We start from the raw sequence: 21,784 nt of genomic DNA, 5'->3' as shown, positions 1-21,784 counted from the left end.
CCTAATGTAAAACACATGCAAACCCTGAGAAAGAGGGCCCTGATCAGAACTTCCCTCCCTGGTAAGTCCATAAATCAGCTCACTCTGTGCTTTCTGGAGGAATGACTCTCATTTTGGCTGCTCAGCACCACAGGAAGGACAGAATAGACTTTGGGTTGCTCTCCCTGGGGTGTGGGAAGTGGATTTGTACTGCTAAGCCCACATGGGAGCTGCAGCCAAGGCTCCATCCTGCCAGTCCTGCAGGATTTAGGTTTTTTTGGCAAGTTCTAGATGGTTTCTATTAAGAAAAAGGCTTTTTGGATCTCTTCTGAGGGTGCCTCCCTTTGGAGGCTTTCTCAGGAACCCATGTGCTGAGCACTTAATCTTCCACCCCACTTAAGGGAAGAGGGGCAGACACCAAATTCTCTTGGCACCTTATTTCACTTAATTGTCACATGTAATTGTTCTTCCTTCGGCTTTTAAGAGATGTCTCTGCCAAAATCAAGAAGCTAAAAATTAAAGTAATAATTGTGGTGATGGAAGCAATCAAAGAGGCCACCAGGCTTCTGGTCTGTGTGCTGTGGAGGAAGGAGCAGACTGGGATTGAGCTCATCTCCTAGGACACGCTGAGCTCCAAGAGTTAATTTTGTTCCTGACTTGTCTGTCCATGAGTAATCCATTTGTGCTGGGAGGAAATGGCAAGTTCTTGTAGTGAGGACAGGCTTCACTGCTGGAGAAAATGATTCCTATTTATCATATGATGCTCTCTGTGTCTTTTTTTTATTTGTCCTTCATCTGAACTAAGCTCTTTGGTGATGAGCTTCCCTATCTGACAGCAGATTTTGTAGAAGCCTACAAGCGTTTTTCTTTCCTGCATTTGCTGTTTCCCTGCAATTCCTCACACAGCCCCACGCACCAGTTTGTGCTGGACAGGAAAGGACCTGGGGGTGCTGCTGGACATCATTTTCACCCTGAGGCAGAAATGTGCCCAAAAGGGACAGTGGTGGGCTGGGCTGTGTGAGACAAAACACTTCCAGCAGCTCCAGGGAGGGGATCCTGCCCCTGTGCTCAGCACTGCCGAGGTCACACCTGGAGCACTGGGTCCAGTTCTGCCTCCCCAGGACAAGAGGGACATGGACGGACTGGGGAGAGCCCAGTGAGGGCACTGGAGCATCTCTGCTCTGAGGAAAGGCTGGGAGAGCTGGCACTGCTCAGCCTGGAGAGGAGAAGGCTCCGGGGCTCTCATCCCCGTCCATCAACACCTGCAGGGAGGGTGCAGAGAGGACAGAGCCAGGCTCTTGTCAGTGGTGGCCAGGGACAGGACAAGGGGCCACAGGCACACACTGACCACAGGAGGGTCCCTCTGAACACCAGGGAACACGTTTTGGGTGTGGGGGTGAGTGAGCACGGGCGCAGGGATGTTGTGGAGGCTCCATCTTTGGGGATATTCAGCCTTTACCTGTCTACAGTCACGGGCAGCTGGCTCTGTGTGACCCTGCTGGGCAGGGAGCTGGACCAGACCGTCTCCAGAAGCTTCTCCTCATCTCCAGCCCTCCGTGATTCTGAGATGAAGGAGATGCAGGGCAGGGCTGAGCCCTTTGCAGGGGTGTGACTTGTGCACAAATGCAGCTACATTTGGCATTGAACAGCACTGTGTAATCACATCTCCTTTGCTGTAAGAATGTAAAATGGCTTAATAATTCTTCTCCTGCTGTTTTGGATTAATTTCTATCTTTATGCTATGTGTTTTCTTTGCTTGCTTCCTCCTTTCACCTTCCCAGCTGTCTCCTCAGAGAAACTTCCGTGACTCTTATTGTTCTGCTTGTTTTCATTCTCCTTCTTGGGTAAATGTTTTTTTTTTTGTTGTTGTTGTTTTTTTTAAAGTGTGGTTTCCTAAAGTTCTGCAAAATGCCCTTTCCCTGCTGCATTTTAAAGTATTAATTGCAAACAACAGGGCAAGGAGCTTTAATTCAGGTGCATTTCTTCCTTTATCGCTTTTCTTTTAAAAAGTGACTAAAGCCACTGATAAATAATGCTAATTTTTGCTGCCATCTGTGAATGCAGGACCAAGCTGTTTCAGAGCAGCATTTTTAGTGCTTTATCTGTTCAGGGAGGGGGGGGGGGGGGAAGGAAAAAGGCTCTTTGCTTTAGCAGCAATAACCTATCTCCCACAAGTTGTAGTCTGTGCTCCCATCTACCACTAAAACCCAAAGCAAACAAAGATTCGTGCAGAGACAGGAAACCTTTTGGGTGTAATTGCTGGGAGGTCTTTGCCTTCAGGATTTTTGGGTTCACCCAGAAAGGCAGCTGAGCAGAGCTGCGGTTCACTGGGGTGGATTTATGGTGAGCTCTCACTGGGCTTTAATTGGACATTTTTGGCATCTCTGGGAGTTTCAAACACCCTCTGCAAGAGTCTCCTGGCCATGCTGAGTGAAAATGTCCCAGGGAGGGAGGGAGGGAGGGAAGGGGCCAGTGTGTGGAGGCACAGCTGAGCTACGCCCTGATGACAGCCCTGCCTCCAGGCTCCTTTATTTTGGCCTCCAGCCTTAGTTTACATAATCCTGCCCTGATCCCTCATCTTTTGCATGGATCAGCCTTTAGAAGACCCTCCAGTTTGACCAGATCAAACTGGGAACCAGATCTGTCCCATCATGTGAGCCAAGAATCGCTGGTGTTGGTGGAATCAGGTGGCTTTGGCTGTATCAGAAGACCTCACCAGTGCCAGGGCTTGATTTTGGGGCTCCTTTGGAGGCTGAAAAAAAGCAATCAAACCTTGAACATGGTCTGGAGAACTATGGAACAGGTCTGGCTCCTGCAGCCTGTGTCCTGAATAGGTGCAGCCCTACATGGGAGAGGTGTCACCTGCAGAGTCCCTGTGGCTTTTTTCATGTATTTATCTCTGGGCTATGTGAGTTTCCCAAACCAGAACTGGGCTGTGATTTAGGATCAGTTTCCCAAACCAGAACTGGGCTATGATTTAGGATCGGTTTCCCAAACCAGAACTGGGCTGTGATTTAGGATTGGTTTCCCAAACCAGAACTGGGCTGTGATTTAGGATCAGTTTCCCAAACCAGAATTGGACTGTGATTTAGGATCAGGTCTTTAGGGAAGCTTGTCACAGCGATGTGTAATAGCATAATAAAACCCTAACTGCTTCACTTTAATGTGTCAAATGACTCATTTACAGTGTCATCTGGGAGAGAGGAGGCTCTGTGAGATAAGTAAGACTTGCATGGAGAAGGGGAATATTGAGTAATGGACCCACAGCTATAATTGGAGGAGGAATAGATCTTCCATTTCAGATCTGAGGAAGTGGTTTATGTGCCCAGTCTGTAAGTGAATGATTCTTCTCTCAACTTCCTCCACATATTCCTAACTTCCTCCACATATTCCCCACTTCCTCTGTGTAATATTCCCAGTATTTATAACGGCTGCATTGAATCCTAGAGGCAGATGCTGCCTGCATTTCTGTATTATATAGAAGTTGAGGTCCAACAGGTTGGTGGATAGTCCAGACCTTCTGGGAGCAAAGAATTAACTGGAAGCAGGAAAAACATTTATGTCCTTATAACTAAACCCCTTTTCTCTGTATTTATCATGTCTGAATATAGAGCAGCCCTGTCCATCTCTTCCCATCCCACAGGAAGCCAGGGAAGTGGCAGACAGACATACAAAGGATTATTATATTTGATCAGGCTTGGAAATGGGCTGGAGATAAAGCCCTTGGTGTTTACTGGACCATTAAACGTTTATTATCATCTCTCCAGCGTGTTGGTGGTGCTGTAAATAACAGCTGTGACAAAAGAGTGGGGTCAGCAGTTGCCTTTTGCACCGATGTTTGTAAATGCAGAAGCAGGTCCTGTGATTTTTAAGAGCTTGGCTGGGAGGGGAGCATCTGTCCAGATGCCTTTCGTGGAGAAAAGGAGCAGATGAGCCAGCAGGCCAGAGCTCCTCTTTATCACAAGGAAACGCTGAAATCTTAGGAAGTGGGAGAATTTAAACAACAATGAAAAAAAGATTAGGGCCAGAGTTAGGAGTTAATTTATCCCTGCCCTTCCTAACAAAAATACTTAATGCACTCTGCTCGGAACAGCTTTTGGATCTGGATTTGATTAGGTGGAAGGAAGGTTCAGGCCTCTCTCCCCCAGCTCAGCCACACTCCACGAGGCATTTTCATCCTCAGAATTTTGTTTCCCTTTCTCCCCCTCCCCAGGATTTTGCAGGGAGAGGAGAAGCATCGCCACAGGGTTGGGACTGGGCTCGTGGGGCCTGAGCTGCAGCACCTGGTTGGATGATGGGGCTTTTGAAAGGGGGAATATGAAGGGATTTACCCTATTGCTGGGAGGCCACAGCCCGGTGATTCCTACTGCAGGCAATCCCTCTGAAGTCAATGGGATTGGAAAGCATGGAAATCGGTATGGAATTCAGCATCTTCCTGGAAACGTGTGGGGGGATATTTGTTTTACTTGCATATAAATTACTTCTAATAAGGCTCCACAGATGCTACTGATCCTTCTCATCACAGTCGTTGCTCCTTCCAGTCTCAGAGCTGCTCTTGCTGCCCTCTCAGTTTTAAATAATTTTGCAGAAAAAGCCTCCTACGTGGGAATTCTCCGTGGTTGTGAAGCGTTGCTGGGAATGACTCAGGCGGGAGCGAGTCCTCGTGCACTCAGGACCTGCGGTGTGAACGGAGAAAGGAGACAGGCTTGTTTTCACACTCCCTCATTTTGTGTCTCTGACATGTTTCTGTTCCACCATTCAGATGCCATCAGGCTGAGGGATAATTAGAGGGAGCCTGTTTTGCTGCAGAGCCGGATTGGGAATTCACATTGCCGTGAGCAGGCTGGGTTATTTGTTGGGGAATGCAAAGTGTTGGAGTGGGTGTCCAGGGAGCACTGCTGCACCACCAGTGAGGAGATGCTCTGCCGCTCCTTCCCTGTGCCTGCAGAAAGGATCTCCTTTCTCCAACCTAAAATAAATCCATAGAAACACAGAATGGTTTGGGTTGGAAGGGACCTTCGAGACCGTTTAGTTCCAAGATGAGTGGCAGGGACACCTTCCACTAAACCAGGTTGCTCCAATCCCCATCCTGCCTGGCCTTAGACACTTCCAGGGATGTTGGATGGGAGGATTTTGGTTTCTTCAGCGGTGCTCTCTAGCCTGGCAGTCTCCATCACCTACACCCGATGTTTAAGGGATTCCTGGAAGCTGCTGCTGGAGTTCTGGGGCATCGTTTCTGCTGCTGCCTTTGCTGTGGGTGGGTGGTTTAGGTGATCATTCTGTGTGAGGCTTTAACACCCTAATAAAGCATTAGAACAAAGAGCATCAGCTTTTCTCTTGCTCCACTGAGGAGGGCATTGAATTTTGCTAGATGTTCCCACGGTAGAGGTGGTTTCAGCTGTTTTAGACTCACCTTACCTTAAAAAATGCACCTTGTCTGTTCTCTGCACAGCACGTGGAAGATGTGGCCAACTTGAAAATGAGATCTAAAACTGGAGGAGTCCTACAGAAAGTAATTTAGGAGCCAAACATATACAGCTGAATAACTGAGGAGAGAAGCAGGTCCCAGGAAGATGGTTGCCAAGGGAATAATTCATTTTTCTCTCCCCCAGCCTGATGGAATACTGTTTTCCTCTCCTCACTGCCAGCGTACTCACAGCTCCAGAGGAGCCACTCTCACTTCTGTAGATGCTTTAACTGATACATTCCTAATTCCACCTTGGGGCTGTTTTTATGAGCACAGGAGCCTTTGAAGGCACCTTCCCCTGATCCAGGCCTTCAGAAGAGTTTGTGCTGTCCAGAGGTTTGTCCTCTCTTCCCACTGGTGCTGGCTGGCCTGATGAGTGCCTGGCTCCTGCCGACAAACTTTCACTTTCCTCTCCAAAAATAAGGGCATTTTAAAGGCAGCAGTCTAGATTTGGATGCAAAATAGTGAAGAAAAGGAGATCTTTCCACCTTCAGGCCAAGTGATGTGTGTTCTTTGGTGTCCTCTCTGCAAAACAGAACAATTTAAGAGTAATTTCTTTTGTGATTCATTAGCTGCTGGTGTATTAACAGGCCGTGTAAACTTGGGTTGTTCCCTGAAGTGTGAACTGTGCTCTCCAGTCTTCTCCTTGATCATCTCCACATCTGCAAGTTGGTTTTCCTCCATCTGAGCTTGGAATACTTGGATAAACTTAGTTTATATGGAAACTCCATTAGTGTCTGGGGCAATCTCAGTTTAGTGGGACAATCCCAGTCATCTACAGCAGAACCCAAGCATTTGGGGCAGAAAAAGGCTGTTTGTTTCATGTGGCTGATCCATGTGAAAGGACTTGCTCATCTTGGCACAAGCCACTCACTGGGTGTTCCTCTCTTCCAGGGTGCATCGAGAATAATCATCAGCCTTAACAAGGATTGATTGAGTGCTCCTCATCCTCCTGGTTTGGTATTCATTGGAAAAAGCTTCAGCTGTCACGTTGGGGAGGTGAAGAGGTGAATGAAGGTCCCTTTCAAGGTACAGTAGAGGCATGGTTGAGGTGTTTGGGGTGTGGAGCTGGTGCTGGTGTAGCCTTTGCAGGTTCCAGGGTGTACAGATTCCTCATGGATGCACATCCCTCAATCCAACATGGAGAAATCTGCACTCCATCGTTCCCTTGTTCGGTCCTAATGAGTACAGTCTTCTTAGACCTGGTTCTTGGACCCTGTTCTTAGACCGGGGGTGTTGGCTTTGTTTTGGTGCAAGCTTGGATAAATACAATGTTTTCTCTTCATTTACTTTAAAGAATCTTTCTTTTTTTAAACTTCTGGGTTGTGTCATGAGTAGAGTTTGGGTATCAATATTTGCAATATTTTGAAGCGAATTTTTCTTTAGTTTCTTGTCTAGACAAACCAGTATTAGACTAAAGTATGCTGAATTAGTATCAGACTGAAATATATTCTTTCCTTGGTGCAGATGGGCACGGAATTCTTGCATGAGTGATTTATAAAGGAGGGGGAAAGAAAAAGCCCAGAGTCTTCTCGAGGAATGGAAGGCTGTGGAGTAAGAAGGAAGGTTCCAGGGTAAAAAGTGTTACTCAGGACATTGGTGAATTAAAACCTAGCATCCATCAGGGAGTTTGCGGGAAGTTTTTCTGGTCAAAGTTCTTCCCGTGGTCTGACCTGTGGAAGAGATGGAGGAATGCTTTTAAAAATTAAAAATAAAAACCCTACTGTAAGATTTCTTGTTGGGTGTTTCAAAGGATTCGTTCCAGCCCAAGTGGATTCAGTGCTGTGGAGTAGCAGAGGGAGATGTGCGTGTGAAACCTGGGGATTTGTATAAACAAGGTGTTTTCCTAAAGCATTTCTTGTTGCTGTGGTTTTCATGGGTTCACCCTGTCTGGAGAAGTAGTTTGTATTTGTGGTTTGATATTTCCTTAAAGCCTCCACACAAGGTCCTGCCGAGACTGCCTGCTTCACAAACGTTTATGGTTTCATATAAAAATTCTTTGAACTCATTGCAAATCTGATTTGATACCTCGGTGCCAAGCTGAAGCCAATCCTAACTTTTAGGGTTGGCTAAATCCTTCCCTTGGAATCTGTGTGATATTTAGCAGTGAGTTTCAGATCTGTTTGCCTGTGTTCCTCTCTGTACTTCACTGAATTTCATGTTGTGTTTTGCTACCTGTGCTTTTAAGTTGGTTTGTTTTTTTCCCCCCTCACTTTTTGATTTGGGGAAAACTTAAGGTCAACAGCTGAATGAATCCCAGTAATTAGGGTTGTCTTCTGTAGGACCAGGAGTTGGACTTGGATGATCCTTGTGGGTCCCTTCCAACTCTGGGTATTCTATGATTATAATTTACTGAGAAGTGGCCAGCTGTCCTAGGAGAAAGACTTTATGTTTGGTGCCTCCTTTCTCCATAGCTGATCCCAGAAAAGGATTAAATTAAATGAGACTCAAGTCTCAGAAGTAATTAATGTATGATGTTCAGCATAAACATTAATAGACAAAACTCCGTTTATTTTAAAGTTTTTGCTAGTATAAGAAAAGGATTTTTTAGAGAAGCAAGAGCTTGGATGTGCCTGTCAGGGCTTCTGAAGTCTTTGAGGTTGGAATTCAGTGGCCAGCTGGGATCCTGAAGCTGGTGGGTGTGCAGCTGGATGTGCCTGGAGCCACGTGAAGAGGAGTGGCCATGGGCTGATCACTGGTGGCCACTGGTGTGACTGGCCAGGTGAAATGGTCCCAACAAAATTTCTTGTGTGTGAGTGGTTTGTGTTGCATGATGAAGCCCCATGTGGATGTGACTCTGTAATAGTCCCTCAGCATCTTCCTTTTAAAGTTTTTATTAAAACAGCAACTTCTTAATCAGAGTCCTTTTGGAGTAAGACAGCAAAGTCAACACTGAGGTCGTGGGACTTGCTCAGGTGCCTCAGACAGTGTGGGATTCTAGGTGGGATTCAGAGATGGAGTGTCATAGGTGTCCATCATACCCAGAGCCTCTTGACTCATGTGGGCTCTGGAAAGACATTTTGGGCTGATGTATTTTCTCTGTCTAAAACAGGGATTATGAAACAGCTGATGGGAGCTGGAAGGGCTTGTGCACCCATTTCTGCTTGTGTTTCATTATCCACCACTTCCTGATTGGTGTCACGGGGCCAGAGCATTCAGATTCAGATTATGTGGGGGAAAAAGTGATGCATGAAGCTTACACAAAGCTGCCCACTCAGATTTCTGGGCTTTGTTTGCATGGGTCACATTCACTTGTCACAAGTTACGGTCTTCTTTTTGTCAGCTATTTCAGCAATGTCATACGTTTATTCCAGTTCAGGCATAGTAGTAGTAGTGGTAGTGCTGGCAGAGCAGGGAGCCTGTGTTTGCAGAGAACAGGTGAGAAGACTTCTGAATTTAGATCTGAAATGTTTTTTATATCCTAAAAGGTTCTTCTTGTGTGATTGGAAACCTTGGAATGGATCCTGGACACCATAGTGCTCCCAGCTCTGGTGGTACCTCTGAGTAGGGGTCATGGTGATCTCAAGTAAAAATTGGCTTAAACTGCAGGAGGGGAACGGTGGGAGGTAGGAACAGACCCACTACCAAACAGTTGCTATCTGTCCCAGAGGATATGAGTGGGAATTGTAGAATATTTGGTTGGAAAGTTCTTTAGAGGTCATGTCATTCCACACCCTGCCATGGGCAGGGATACCTTCCACCGTCCCAGTTTGCTCCAAACCCTGTCCAGCCTAGCCTTGGACACTTCCAGGGATCCAGGGACAGCCACAGCTTCTCTGGGCACCCTGTGCCAGGGCCTCACCACTCTCATAGTCAAGAAATTCCTTCTAAAATCTGAGTTCACACAGTTTTTTCCATCATAACTACTTTCGCAGTCCCAGCAGGTTTACGGGAAGGGTAGGGGGGAAGCATTCCTGATGCTGTGCAAAACCTGGAATTGGGAATGTGGGCAGGATCATCTTCTCCAGGTCCTTAGACCACCAGCCCTGCCTTAGGCTCACAGAAGTAGTTTTGTTGAGGAAAATCAAGGGCCTTGTTCAGAAATGCTGGAATTTCTTTGGAAATTCAGCTTTCAAAATCCGCAGAGAAGCCACCTCTGCTCCCAGCAGCGGGTCGGAAGCTGGGTTTTTTGGGATTGCTGCCAAGAAACATTTCTTGGAAACCCTTCCATGTGTGAACAGCAGGACAGGAGGTCTGGGTTTGAACTCTGGATGGTAAACCCAGGGAGGTTTTGGCAGGGCTGTGTTCAGATGTCTCATTCTTGGCCTTTCTCCTTGGGGTGTATGGGCAAACCCCAGCCTGGGCTGGCTCAGAATGTTCCATCTGACTTTGTAGCAAAGATGAATTTTCCACTAACTAGGAAAGCTTTTTCGGATTGAAACAGCTCTCTGATTTTTTTGGATGGATTTCTCCAACCCGTTGACTACCCCCAATCTGTATTTTTGAATGAAACAAGTGCTGAACCTTCCCTGCAGGGGCAAGAATTTTCATAGAATCATGAAATGGCTTGGATTGCAAGGGACCTTAGAGACACACAGGGGCATCCTCCACTAGACCAGGTTGCTCCAAGCCCCATCCAGCCTGGGGATTCTCTGAAACCACCCCCTGATTTTATGATTCTTTAAAAATTAATGAGGCTGTAGCCTGGAGTATCAATTACTCCTTAACAACACAGGTCAGACTTTCCCCTTCTTCTTCTTCTCTAGAGGTTCCTCATTGCTCTCTTTGAATCCCTTCTTTCTATTTTTTTGGGAAACTATAAAATTTATGTGGAGAAGGAAGGAAAATCATTCTTACTGTGAGGGCCAGGTCAGCATCTTTTTTAAAAATCCCTGTGAGAGCAATTTGTCAGAAAACCTTATGGGAAGCACAGAGCTGAAACCTAGTGGAGCCACGCTGAGCTTGAACACTCCCTTGATTTGAGCTTGTATCACCAGCAGGAACAGAAATCTCTTTATCAGTGACTTTACAGGATAAGGAGAATTTCCCAAAGGATGGGCTTCTTCCCTAAGTTTCATTCTCCAAGGAGGCCCTGAGAAAAGCAGATCCACTGGGAAGTTGGTAGCTCCGGACAAGCAGGTGCATGCACTGGTGTGCATTCTCACCTGTAGGTAAACAGAGAGCTTTCCCAAATTGCCCAGAACCTGAGAAAATGGAGATAAAATCAAAAAGGCAATTGCAGTTAATTACACTTTCAAGGCAACTGGAGATTGGTTGGAATCCTGTGGGATTTCTGAGGCCTCCCAGTGCAATTTCAGCTGCAGCGTGGGCAGGAAGGTTTGGTGTCTGTGGTTGGAGGTGTCAGAGTTGTGACTGTCACCTCTGGCTGTTGGGGCTGTGCATGGCACAGCTGTCACCACCAAAACACAGGTATTGCCTCTTGGCAAATTCTTCATAGACATTTTGAGTTTTGATTAAAAAAAAAAAATAAAAATAAACTTTTTCTGCATGACTGAACTTCGTGGTTCTTTTTCCCCTTACGAACTTCCCTATTTCTTCCCATCCTTACCTGGCCTGAATTTTGTGTTTGGGTGATGGGAAAAAGCCACATTCCAAGAAATCTTGGATTTGGCTTATAGAGGAATTGGGATGTGACCAAGGAAGTGCCAGATGTGGGATGTTCAGAGGGTTGCAGGTGAGCTGGTGTGGAGTAACAGATGTAGAAATCCATCATGACAGTTAAATGTCTTATTTTCTATGATGTGAACTTGGAAAATTAAAGGAAGAGCCTAACTTTTAACTCCAGAAGAACCAAAGTCTTGAGTGATTCAGCAGTGGGAGTCACTAAATACATAAAGCTGTATAAGACACTGTTTCTTGCTGTGCCCTTCCGTTCCTGTGGGAATTTAGGGCAAAAAATGCTCTGCTAACTCCAAAATTTTGCTTGACCCAACCTTTGGGTTTGCAAGCACATTGTAACTGTGTCCCATCAAACTCATTATTGCCTGAAATTACAGGTTTTGGGAGGTCTATGTGAGTATTTCTTCAGACCTAGACTTCACCAGTAGCAGAAACACATGATGTTTTTAAAAGATAACACAGACTTGTTTTTATTCCCTTAAGAGGGCAAATCTTTCTTCAAAGAATCATGAATTAAACAAGACAGTGCCTCACAGAGGGTATTAAGGAAAAAAATAATAATTAAAAAAAAAAAAAGCCTTTGGAATGGTCTTTCCCTCTGGCATCTTCACTCAGGTTCTGCAATCAGTAATTCAGAGGAGGTTTTGTGGGGAGGCGAGATGCAGGAGTTGATATGACTTCCCCAAGGGTGAGAACTTTGAGAGCTGGGACCTGAGCATTCATCTCTCTAATTCCAGCTCAGCACTTCACTGTGAGATCATTACTTTGTGTGATGAATCTGTGCAATGCCTCTAAAACCATAATGCTACACAGCTATCGAGGAATGTTGCTGCTGGTTGGAGTATTTGGGTGTTTCTTGCCTTCCCTGACACCTTTTTGCATCAACTTTGAATACAGGGGAGCATTCCCTGGCCTTGGTTGGTCCTACTCTGTTCTAATCATCGGGGCTGATGTAGTCTTCTTTGAGGAATACTGCTTGCAGTAGGGACAAAGAGTTTTCAGTGCAAAAATCAGCTGAAATGCATTTGATAAGTACAGGTACAACTGCAGCCATGACAGCATCATTCATAGTTTTCTTGCAATGATAAGTTAACATGTTGTGTTCTTAAAACTCATTTCCTAAAGACAGGAGAGCAGTACCAGGACACAGGCCCCTCCATCCCAAATAACCTTCAGAATCTCTGAGTATTTCCAGCCGCATTCGAGAAACTTCAGAATCTTCAAATCTTCCAAATTCTGTGAAAACTTGAGTAACAGTGAGGGGGTTGAGTGGAGAGACCTTGAGACTTTTTATGCAAATTACCTCTTAGGTAATCCATGTCTGATTTTTAGGATGTTGCCAACTTCCCAGTTGAGATCATGGTCTTACCAAAGCCTCGAGTGTGATGCTGGGCAGTCACTTTGCCCTTCTGCTGATTTAACCCCACTTTTATGTAGGATGACTTCATCCCTCCTTCTCTCAGAGGCACGTGCTGCCTCTTTCACATTAACAGATTTACCAGCAGCACCTCACACATCTCAGACTCTTTGTAAATCCCTTCCCAGAGCCCTGGGAGTATCTGATGCATCACGTTGCAAAGTGTGAAATTGAAGATTCAGCCCCACTTTGATGCTTTGGCTCTGTGAGCAGCAGAACTAATTTGGCTCAGAATACTAATGAGGGAGGTATTTATTCCTCAGGGTCTGGCTGGTGTTGAGCTTCACCCTTGAAAAAATCCTGGGGGGATGGTCTTCCTCTAGGGGTGAACCTTGTGGAGTCCTTGGCAAACAACTGGCAGGGGGAAAAGCCCAGCTTTCAAGGGAATATCCCCAAAATTAAATCCTCTAAGTAGTTTTTAAAAAGCCTGAAGGAAGGAAGGAAGGGAGGAAGGAGGAGGGATTGAAGTAGAAACCCTTGCTTTTCATGGAGAGAAAATGGGGATGAAATTAAGGAGAGGGCTATGAGCCCAGGTCACCACAAGGATAAAATTAAGATGCCAGTAGCTTTTGGCATCGATGGGAACATCAAAAAATGTTGTTTTCATTTTGGAGAAGCCCTTCTCCAGCACTGTCCATTTGGGTCACTGACATCTGTTCATTTTAATAGGAAAGGAATCAAAATGAGTGAAAGTGTTGCTTTTAACTTTGTTAGAAAAGCACTTAGAACTAAAAGCTGCTGGTGGTGGTGGTACCTGGTAATATTGACTGGAGGAGGCTTCATTGGAATAAAACCTCTTTATGAAGACAGGACTTCAAAATTCTGTGTGTTTGTCAGGTGCCACCTCATTTGGGGTTTGCTGGGAGAGAGGAATCCTTTACACTCCTCAGATTTGTCATCTGGGCAGTTCAAGTACTCTAGAAGGGGGTGGGGGATCACTTGGGAGAATTTTGCTTGTAGGCATGGCTTCCACCTGGAGGGGAGAATGCCATGGACTGAGGGTGTGTGCATGAGGGTATGGTGGTTTCTGGGAATTTGAGAGACTTGCCTGAAAGCTGGCCAGGCTGGAGACCCAAAACCTCTGAATTTTGTGCAGTGTAATAGCTGAGTTAATGAAAAATTACAGAATCATTTGGGTTGGACAAGATCTCCAAGATCATTGAGTGCAACCTGTGACCCATTCCCATCTTGTCACTCAAAGCACTGAGTGCCATGTCCAGTCATTCCTTGAGCACCTCCAGGGATGGGGACTCCAGCACCTCTCTGGGCAGCCACCTACAATGCTTAACAACCATTTCCATGAAGAAATTCCTTAAAATGAGATTGTCTTCTGAATATGTCCTCTCGATTCAGCTAAAGGGCCTCCAAAAGCCAGGATGATTTTGGTTTAGCAATGAAATGTGCATCAAAAATCGCAAACACACAAATCCTACTTGATTTGCTTGTCTTCTCCACATCCAGCTTTTTTATTCCTGGGATGATCTTGATTTATTTCCGCCAAGAAAATTAAATTCCTTCTGAACCACGCAGTCCAGAACTCAGAGCAACTCCTTGACACGGTGTTGCTTGGGGAACCCAACAAATTTTAGGAGCCTGATTGAAAATTCCAAAGCAAACCAGGACTGTTGGCAACCAACTTCCAACTCGAAATCCTCCAGGAGCACAATGCACTACAATTATAGCAGCTTTCCTGGGTCAGGAAACAAGCACAGCCACGGCTGTATTCCTGTGTGTGATATTTCTGACACACAATGTTATCTTGGGGATTGTTACGTCGGCTTTTATGTGGCGCAGGGAGGGTGGGGCGGAGGTTAATTGGTCATGTTAATGGTTTTCATGTTCCTAATTTAGGCTCTCAGTCCTGTCCTTGGGTTTCAGAGTGAGTTACGAGAATTATTTATTCTATTGTGGTGCTGTCACATCTGTGGTGTGGGGAGCTACAGCTACAACCCAGATCACCAAAAAAGCTCAAGTCGAGTTTTGGGTTTTTCTCTTGCTTATACCGTGTTGGATAGTCCTGAGAATCCTGATGGATGGACTTGCTCTGAAACCAGACCTGTGTACAGACCTACAGACCCAGCTGGGCTTCAGCTGAGGGACAGGAACCACTCAGTATGTGTTTGTTCAACCCCATCCCTGGTAAAATGTCTTTAATTCACCCGAAACGTGTCTCCTCGGACATGTGTTCTGGAAATGCAATGGAAACTAGTGCAGAGTTCATGGCTTTGTGGTTACAGGGCTTTTTTCCTTCATAGAATTACAGAATTATATAATTGTTTGGTTTGGAAAATGCCTTTAAGATCGTTGAATCCAACCCTTAAGCCAGCATTGCCAAGGCCACCACTAACCCACGTCCCCAAGTGCCACATCCACTTGGCTTTTAAATCCCCCCAAGACTGGTGAATCCATCACTGCCCTGGGCAGCTGTACCAGGGCTGGACAACCCTCTCCATTGAGAAATTTTCCCTCATATCCAATTTAAACCTGGTGCAACTTGAGGTCATTTCGTCTTGTCCTCAAAATATAAAAAAGCCCCAGAAATTAACACCCCAAACCACTGCAACACCCAAACCCTCAATTTGTTTTGTTTAGTGGCCATTTCTAAAATACTTCTGCTCACCAAAGCTATGGAAATAGGCACCTAATGTATTGGTTGAGGGGTACAGCTCAGTGAAAAATGAAAAAAGATTGCCTTTTGGTTTTTCTTCTTCAGTGTCTGCTGAGAGCAGAAGAATCAGCGAGGAAGTTAAAATTTTGGGATCTTCAGCTTCCTAATGGCTCGAAATGCAGCTTTGTGCACAAATTTAAAGTTAAAAAGGAGTTCCAGACCAGGTTGGACAGGGTTTTGAGCAACCTGGGATGTGGAAGTTGTCCCTGCCCTTGGCAGGGTCTGGAGGAGGATCTTTAAGGTCCCTTCCAACTCAAACCATTCTGTGATTCACAAAATATATTAAATGTCTGTCTCTTTTTCTCGAAGCTGAAATGTCACAGCTATCACATGGTGGTTACAGAAGAAACACACACAACCATTCTGCCAGGGATCAAACTTCATTTTTATTTATGATGTGCTCCTCTCACACATAAAAAACTTGTTTGCTAGAGACCATTTGCTTTTCTCCAGCCAGACTGACAAGGCTGCACTCAGGAAGCACCAGAGGGATGGCTTCATTTTATAAAAATAAAAAGAAAAAAAAAAAGAAAAAGACTTCTGAGAGAGCTCTTCATGTCATACTTCCTCTATTCAGGGCTCCAAGTCGTTCACAAAACTGAGCAGAATCCCATGGGGCCACAGCCATCCCAGGGTGGTGGATTGAATGACTTAAATATCTTTTTCTGGTCTGATTTGTGACTGTAACTTTAATTTATTGCCTCCTCTGTAAACCACAGATATGTTTGTTATTTGTAATTACATGGTAAAAAAAAAAAAAAAAAGCCTTATTTGGATTTTTAAGTCACTCTTGTTCTTTGCAGCTGCATTTGTTGCAGTGAAATCCTTTTATGAGGCTTGTGGGGAGAGTTGGGTTGAAATAGCTTCTCCAAGGGACACATGACAGGCAGTGGCTCAAGGAAGGGGTAGATTGGATGTTAGGAAAATTCCTTCATGGAAAGGGTGGTCCAGCCCTGGGGATCTAAAAGCCCATCCAGAAAGGATGTGGCACTGCTGGGGGAACAGTGGACTCAATGACCTCAGAGGGCTTTTCCAGCCTTAATGGTTCTCTGATTCTAAGCATAAAAATGAAGTTTTTATCCCTTTGTGGGGCCGGGATAGTACAGTGTTCACCCAAGTCAATTTTGTACATGGAATATTTGGAATTTTTTTCTTTTTTTTTTTTTTTTTTCTGTAGAAACCCTCCTACCTGAAATTTAAACACTTACAGGAGCCGAACTTAAGTTTCTCTTTCCAAAAATTGTCCCCATAATGGACACCTCATGGTCTGATGTTTATGGTCACCATATTCACATAGCTTGGGTCAGCAACCTCCTCCTTCTCACATAACACAACTTGAAAATGTTCATGCTGAAGTTTCCCTTGTGTGTAATAGCTTCTCTGTTTTGCTTGACTGAATCTGAAAATTCTGCATTTTTAGAGCAGGGATAAACTTGTGGGTCAGATCCAGGGATTAGTGATAAAATATTTTGGAAAAAAAAATTAGCTTCCACGTTGGTTTCAAATCCATCAATCCCTTAAAAAAGCAGAAAGAGAGAATGCCCAGGGAAGCTGTGGCTGCCCCTGGATCCCTGGAAGTCTCCCAGGCCAGGCTGGACAGGGCTTGGAGCACCCTGGGATAGTGGAAGGTGTCCCTGCCCAAGACTGGATGAGCTTTAAGGTCCTTCCTCCCCAAAACATTCTGGGATTTTTATAGGATTCTGTTCTTAAGGACACAATTACCACCCACACTGTTCAGCAGTGCCGATTTTGGGAGGCTGTGCTGTCTGGATTCCAGTCTGTTGTGAAAAGACATCTCATCCACGATGTGGTGGAGTTGTAGGCCCACTGCATGGAGCAACCAGGCGTGAAAAAAATAGATTGCTCATAAATATTTTACTATATTTTTAAAAACGTTGCCCAGTAATTGCTTTCCTATCATTACCTTCTGCCTGCATGAAAATAACATATGCCACCATGAACCCCAGTAGCAATGGGGAAGGATTGAGTGGGAGAAAATGAGGTTATCTCTTGATCAGTATTTTATCAGCTCAATAATAATATTTTGATTAGGAGAAGTAGTGTACTGTCCCTCAAAGAGGCACAGGCTTCTTGTGATTTCTGTGTCACCGGAGTTGTTTGGGGAGGGTTGAATCCCACACGGCTTAAAAACAGCAAACCACTAAGACCAAAGGATCATCTTTTAACAACTCTGTCATCTGCTTTAAATCCTTTCCGTTTCTCCAGCCTGAGTGCCTGGAAAGAAACTGGAGCTCTTGCCTAAGTGGTACTGCTGCCTCTGGCTTGCTCTGGACACCTTTTGTGTAGGAGAGGAGAACTTGTGAGCAGGGCCAAATTGAAGGGCCTTGAGTTCAGGGATTATCAGCCCCCAGGGGCAGGGTGGTCCCAGGGCTGCAGGCACAGCTGCTCCTCTTTCCATTTCTCCTGGGCATGGGCATGAGGTGGCTCCAGTTAATTACACAATCACAGAATGGCTTGGATGGGAAAGAACCTTTAAAACCATCCAGTTCTAACCCCCTGTCAAAGTCAGGAGCACCTTCCACTAGCCCAGGTTACTCCAACATCAGCCAAACTGGGCTTGGACACTGCCAGGGATCCAGGAACATCCACAGCTTCTCTGGGCACCCTGTGCCAGGGCTTCCCCACATCACATCCATTCCTGTCCTCTGGCAGTGGGAGCCATTCCCTGTGTCCTGTCCCTCCATCCCTTGTCCCCAGTCCCTCTCCAGCTCTCCTGGAGCCCCTTCAGACTCTAGAAGGGGCTCTGAGCTCTCCCTGGAGCCTTCTCTTCTCCAGGTGAGCACCCCCAGCTCTCCCAGCCTGGCTCCAGAGGGGCTCCAGCCCTTGGAGCATCTCCATGGCGTCCTCTGGAGCTGCTTTTACAGATCTATGCCTTTCTTCTGCTCGGGAACCCAGAAAATGCCACTGATCAGTGCCTTGGCACAACCCCGCAATTCCTGGCATTGGGATCTGGCTGGAATTACTGAGCTCAGCCCAGGCTCCCTTTGCTCACACCGCTGGGAAATGAGGAATAGCCCATCTGCATCCCAGGAGTTCTGCAGGTGCAGAAGGTGGTCAGTGAGAGCTGCAGGATGCAGGTCCTTTGTACCTCCCTGCCCTTCCCTGAGCACATTCCCCACACTCCCTGCCTGCTGCAGATCACTCCCTTCTGGTGTTGAGATCCCCTCTCCATCTCTCCGCGCCGCGGCTCAGGAGCCAGCGGTACCTGATGGATACAGCCCAGTGGATCATGGCACTGTGCCACCAGCCTCGCCAGTGACCTCAGCAAATCCCCTCTCCCCGCTCCTGCTGCTGAAAATCCGGGATAAAAGGCAGTATCTTATAAAAAGGAAGGTCTGGAGGTGATGCTTGCACGTAGCTCTCTTTGTTGTAGGTGTCTGTACTCCCGACATCCTTCTCATCCTCAGAAATCTAAAGGCTCTGTTCAGCAAAGGACTGCAGTGCACGGGGCTCGTGGCAGTGTGCAGTTAATCACCAGGCTACATCCAAAGGAAAAGAGAAACCCTTTGCTCATAAAGAGGGTGGAAAAGGGATCAAGTTTTTGCATAAATCAAGTGCAGCATGGTGCCATTGCTGGGAAAATTCATGGGGACCTCAAAGATAAAGGGAACAGGAGTGCTGAGGTTGTATTTTAAAAACCCCACAGTTCTCTTTTTTTTTTGGATGTTAGAGAAAATTGTGTGGGCAGAAGCAATGGTAGAGTCTCTGCACTTGTATCAGGGAAGCTGCTGATGGGTTTCACCAAATATTTTCATGATGAATTGAGATCGTGGAGGAGATAAGTGAGCTCTCCAAAATGCCTGGAGGTTCCTTGTGAAGGGTGGCAAACTGAATTTCTGGGCTTTGAGGGTGCAGGCATGGGGGAGTTATCAGAAAGACAAAGAGAAAAATCCAGGATTACTGCTGGGATGTTTGCTGATAGTAAATTTATCCACGAGATGTGCGACGGCCGCTGGAAAATCCATGAGTGCCGATGCTGGCTACAGTGCAAATATCCACAAATCAGTTTTAAAAAAAAAAAAAAAAGCCCAAATCCTCACTGCTTAAAACAAGTTCTGCAGGGAGAAGAGGTGGAGATGCCAAAACTGGGAGGAGCTTTGATAGCCAGCGTTGAAAAGCCATTTCCTGAGTGGGAGGCTGGAAGGATGGATCCCGTAGGTTGGAGAAACACGGGAACGCTGCCTTTCCTATTGCCCCTCACATTCCCTTTTTTCCTGGGCCATATTTATTATTTCACATGGGTTATAACTTCCTCATCGGTGCACGGGGGTGTGGGAGGGGGAAGGAAATGACATTTGCTTTCTTTGCAGGACTTTGGGAAGAGCTGTAGAGTAAAGGTTGGCTCTGAGAGCTCGGTAAAAATGCCACGCTTCCGAGCAAATTCCTGCAGGTACATCAGGTGAAGTAACCTGAAACTTGGCATTTGGGGTGTGGCAGAGAAAGATTGCAACCTGTCCAGTTTTGCCTTGAAACGTAACACACTGTGGAAAAAAGCTGGGTTTTTTTAACGCCTTTTTTTTTTTTTTTTTTTTTTGTCTTTTAGCCTTGTAGTGGCTCGATGGTTTTGGGGAGCTCCCCAGCTGAAGGTGGCTGGGCTTTGTTTGCCTCCAGAGCCCTGTTTCCCTTCACACAGTCACAATCAGGCAGGAAATGGGTTTCTTGTCCAGCCAGCCTGGTTTTCTTGACAGCAAAAAGCTCCCTGGGTCCTGCTGGGAAGCTCTCCAGCTCTGCTCACCCCCACACTTCTCTGTGCAATTCCTCCCCAGCAGCATCCAGCCTAAGCTCAGCCTCACCTGGCTCTGCACAATGCTCCTTGGAGTTTTTCTACCTTATACCTCAAATTAAAAAAACACCCAAGCAGCTTTGCCTGTTCCTTTTTATGTCATTGTACAAAATGCAGCTGTCACACCCACCAGCTTCCTTTTAGGTTTTACCCAGCTCTGGGCTCCGAGTGCCTTGAATAAAGGGATTTATGCCTGGACATGGCAGTGGCAGGCTTTTCTCCTGGCATGACCAAACTCTCAATGTGACATTCAGAGCTGTAAAACACTCCCTGACAATAGCTTGTGTTGTTCAGAGAGCAGCATAAATAATCAAGGGTTTTTATTTTTCTCTCTCTCTCCCTTTTTTTTTTTTTTTTTGGTGAGTAGAATAACATCTCTCCAGGCTGGCTGGGGAGGCGAAGGGCAGGCACTGTTGGAATGTGGAGGGGAAACTCAGGAAGAGGTGACATGGAAAAAGGGGACTTGAGGTTGTTTTCTAGAAGGTTTTTAACATCATGGCATTGGGCTATCTCTCAAACGAGGTGTTGGGGCTTCTGTTCCTTTTTACACATGTTTTTATACAGAATAAAATAATTCCTTGATCCAGGCTTCTGTGTGTTTTTGGCTCTGCACAACTGCCTGACAGGAGGGGACAGCCAGGGGGGGTCAGGCTCTGCTCCCAGGGAACAGGGACATGAGGAGAGGGAACAACCTCAAGTTGTGCCAGGAGAGGTTTAGATTGGATATTTCTTCATGGAAAGGGTTGTCCATCCCTGGCACAGCTTCCCAGAGCACTGGTGGAGTCCCCATCCCTGGAGGGATTCAGAAGCTGTGTGGATGTGGCACCTGGGGACAGGGGTCAGTGGTGGCCTTGGCAGTGCTGGGGGAATGGCTGGATTCAGTGGTCTTGGAGGCCTTTTCCAACCTTTTTTGATTTTATGATTGTACCCAGGGCTTTATCCATCCTGAAAGCCTCCAGTGACTCTGGACACTCAGCTTGACTGACCTCATGGTGGAAAAGCTTCCCCCTGCACCTTGAACATCTCAATTCATCTTCTGCCCATCACCTCCTGTCCTCCCACCCTGTGAGAGCCAGGCTCTCCCTTCTCCCCAGTGTCCTTGGACATGCTGGAAAGCTGCTCAAAGTCCCTTTCCTCACCTGGTGTTGGTAGCTAAATATGCCCAAAGAGAAAAAGAGACAAATATTTGTGTTTGTGCGCCTACCACATACCTCAAATTAAACTCAGAAAAGGAAATTTTTTGAAGAAGTTACCAAAAAGATGCATTAGCAATTCAGTGACATTTCTTCCTGGTTCATTAGCCCATGTATCTGGTGACTTGCCAATTCTGAAACTTTAATAGAAAAATACTTATTTATTTTGCTTTTATTTTGCTATATCAGTCTTTACATTCCTTGCTGTCAGTGCCTAAGAGGTGATGTGATCCCAGCATTATTTTGTCAGGCATCTTTTTGGTGCTGTGACCTGAATACAGGACAGAGCAACTGCTGATTTAATCCTATTCAATAGGATTTTTATCTTCTTTCTTATATTTTCTTTTTTAAATCAAGAATTTCACCACCAAGCCAGCTTCTTTTTTGTTGGTTTCTCCAATACTGTGAAAATAAAGCACTGAATAAATGCATTTCGTACCACAAACGTGCAGAAGGGAAAAAGCTTTTGTGCACCCTTTAGACACAACCTGATCCCAACCTCATCTATTAAAACTGTATATTTGTAAAAAATACTTAAATAAGCTTATTTTCTTTTTTAAAAAAATGCTTTTTAAATCGGCCTAAACTGGAAGGATTAAAAAAAAAAAAAAAAAAAAAAAAAAAAACCCATGCAGTAGTTGTGGCCATGCCCAGAGTCTGCCCAGCACGTGCCATG

General features: G+C 45.7%; 1 protein-coding gene across 1 annotated transcript in view; it reads left to right on the top strand.

Annotated features, from left to right (window-relative positions):
* Nucleotides 1-21,784, top strand: part of PTPRA (protein tyrosine phosphatase receptor type A) — a 117,110-nt gene that overhangs the window by 20,410 nt on the left and 74,916 nt on the right. Inside the window, exon 2 of the mRNA XM_062493966.1 lies at nucleotides 6,341-6,475. The gene's annotated coding sequence lies outside the window, so the exon portion shown is untranslated. The remainder of the gene's footprint in view (nucleotides 1-6,340; nucleotides 6,476-21,784) is intronic.

This window comes from Cinclus cinclus, chromosome 5, assembly GCF_963662255.1.
Source record: "Cinclus cinclus chromosome 5, bCinCin1.1, whole genome shotgun sequence".
Classification (NCBI taxonomy): domain Eukaryota; kingdom Metazoa; phylum Chordata; class Aves; order Passeriformes; family Cinclidae; genus Cinclus; species Cinclus cinclus.
This window is presented reverse-complemented; position numbering and strand designations above follow the sequence as displayed.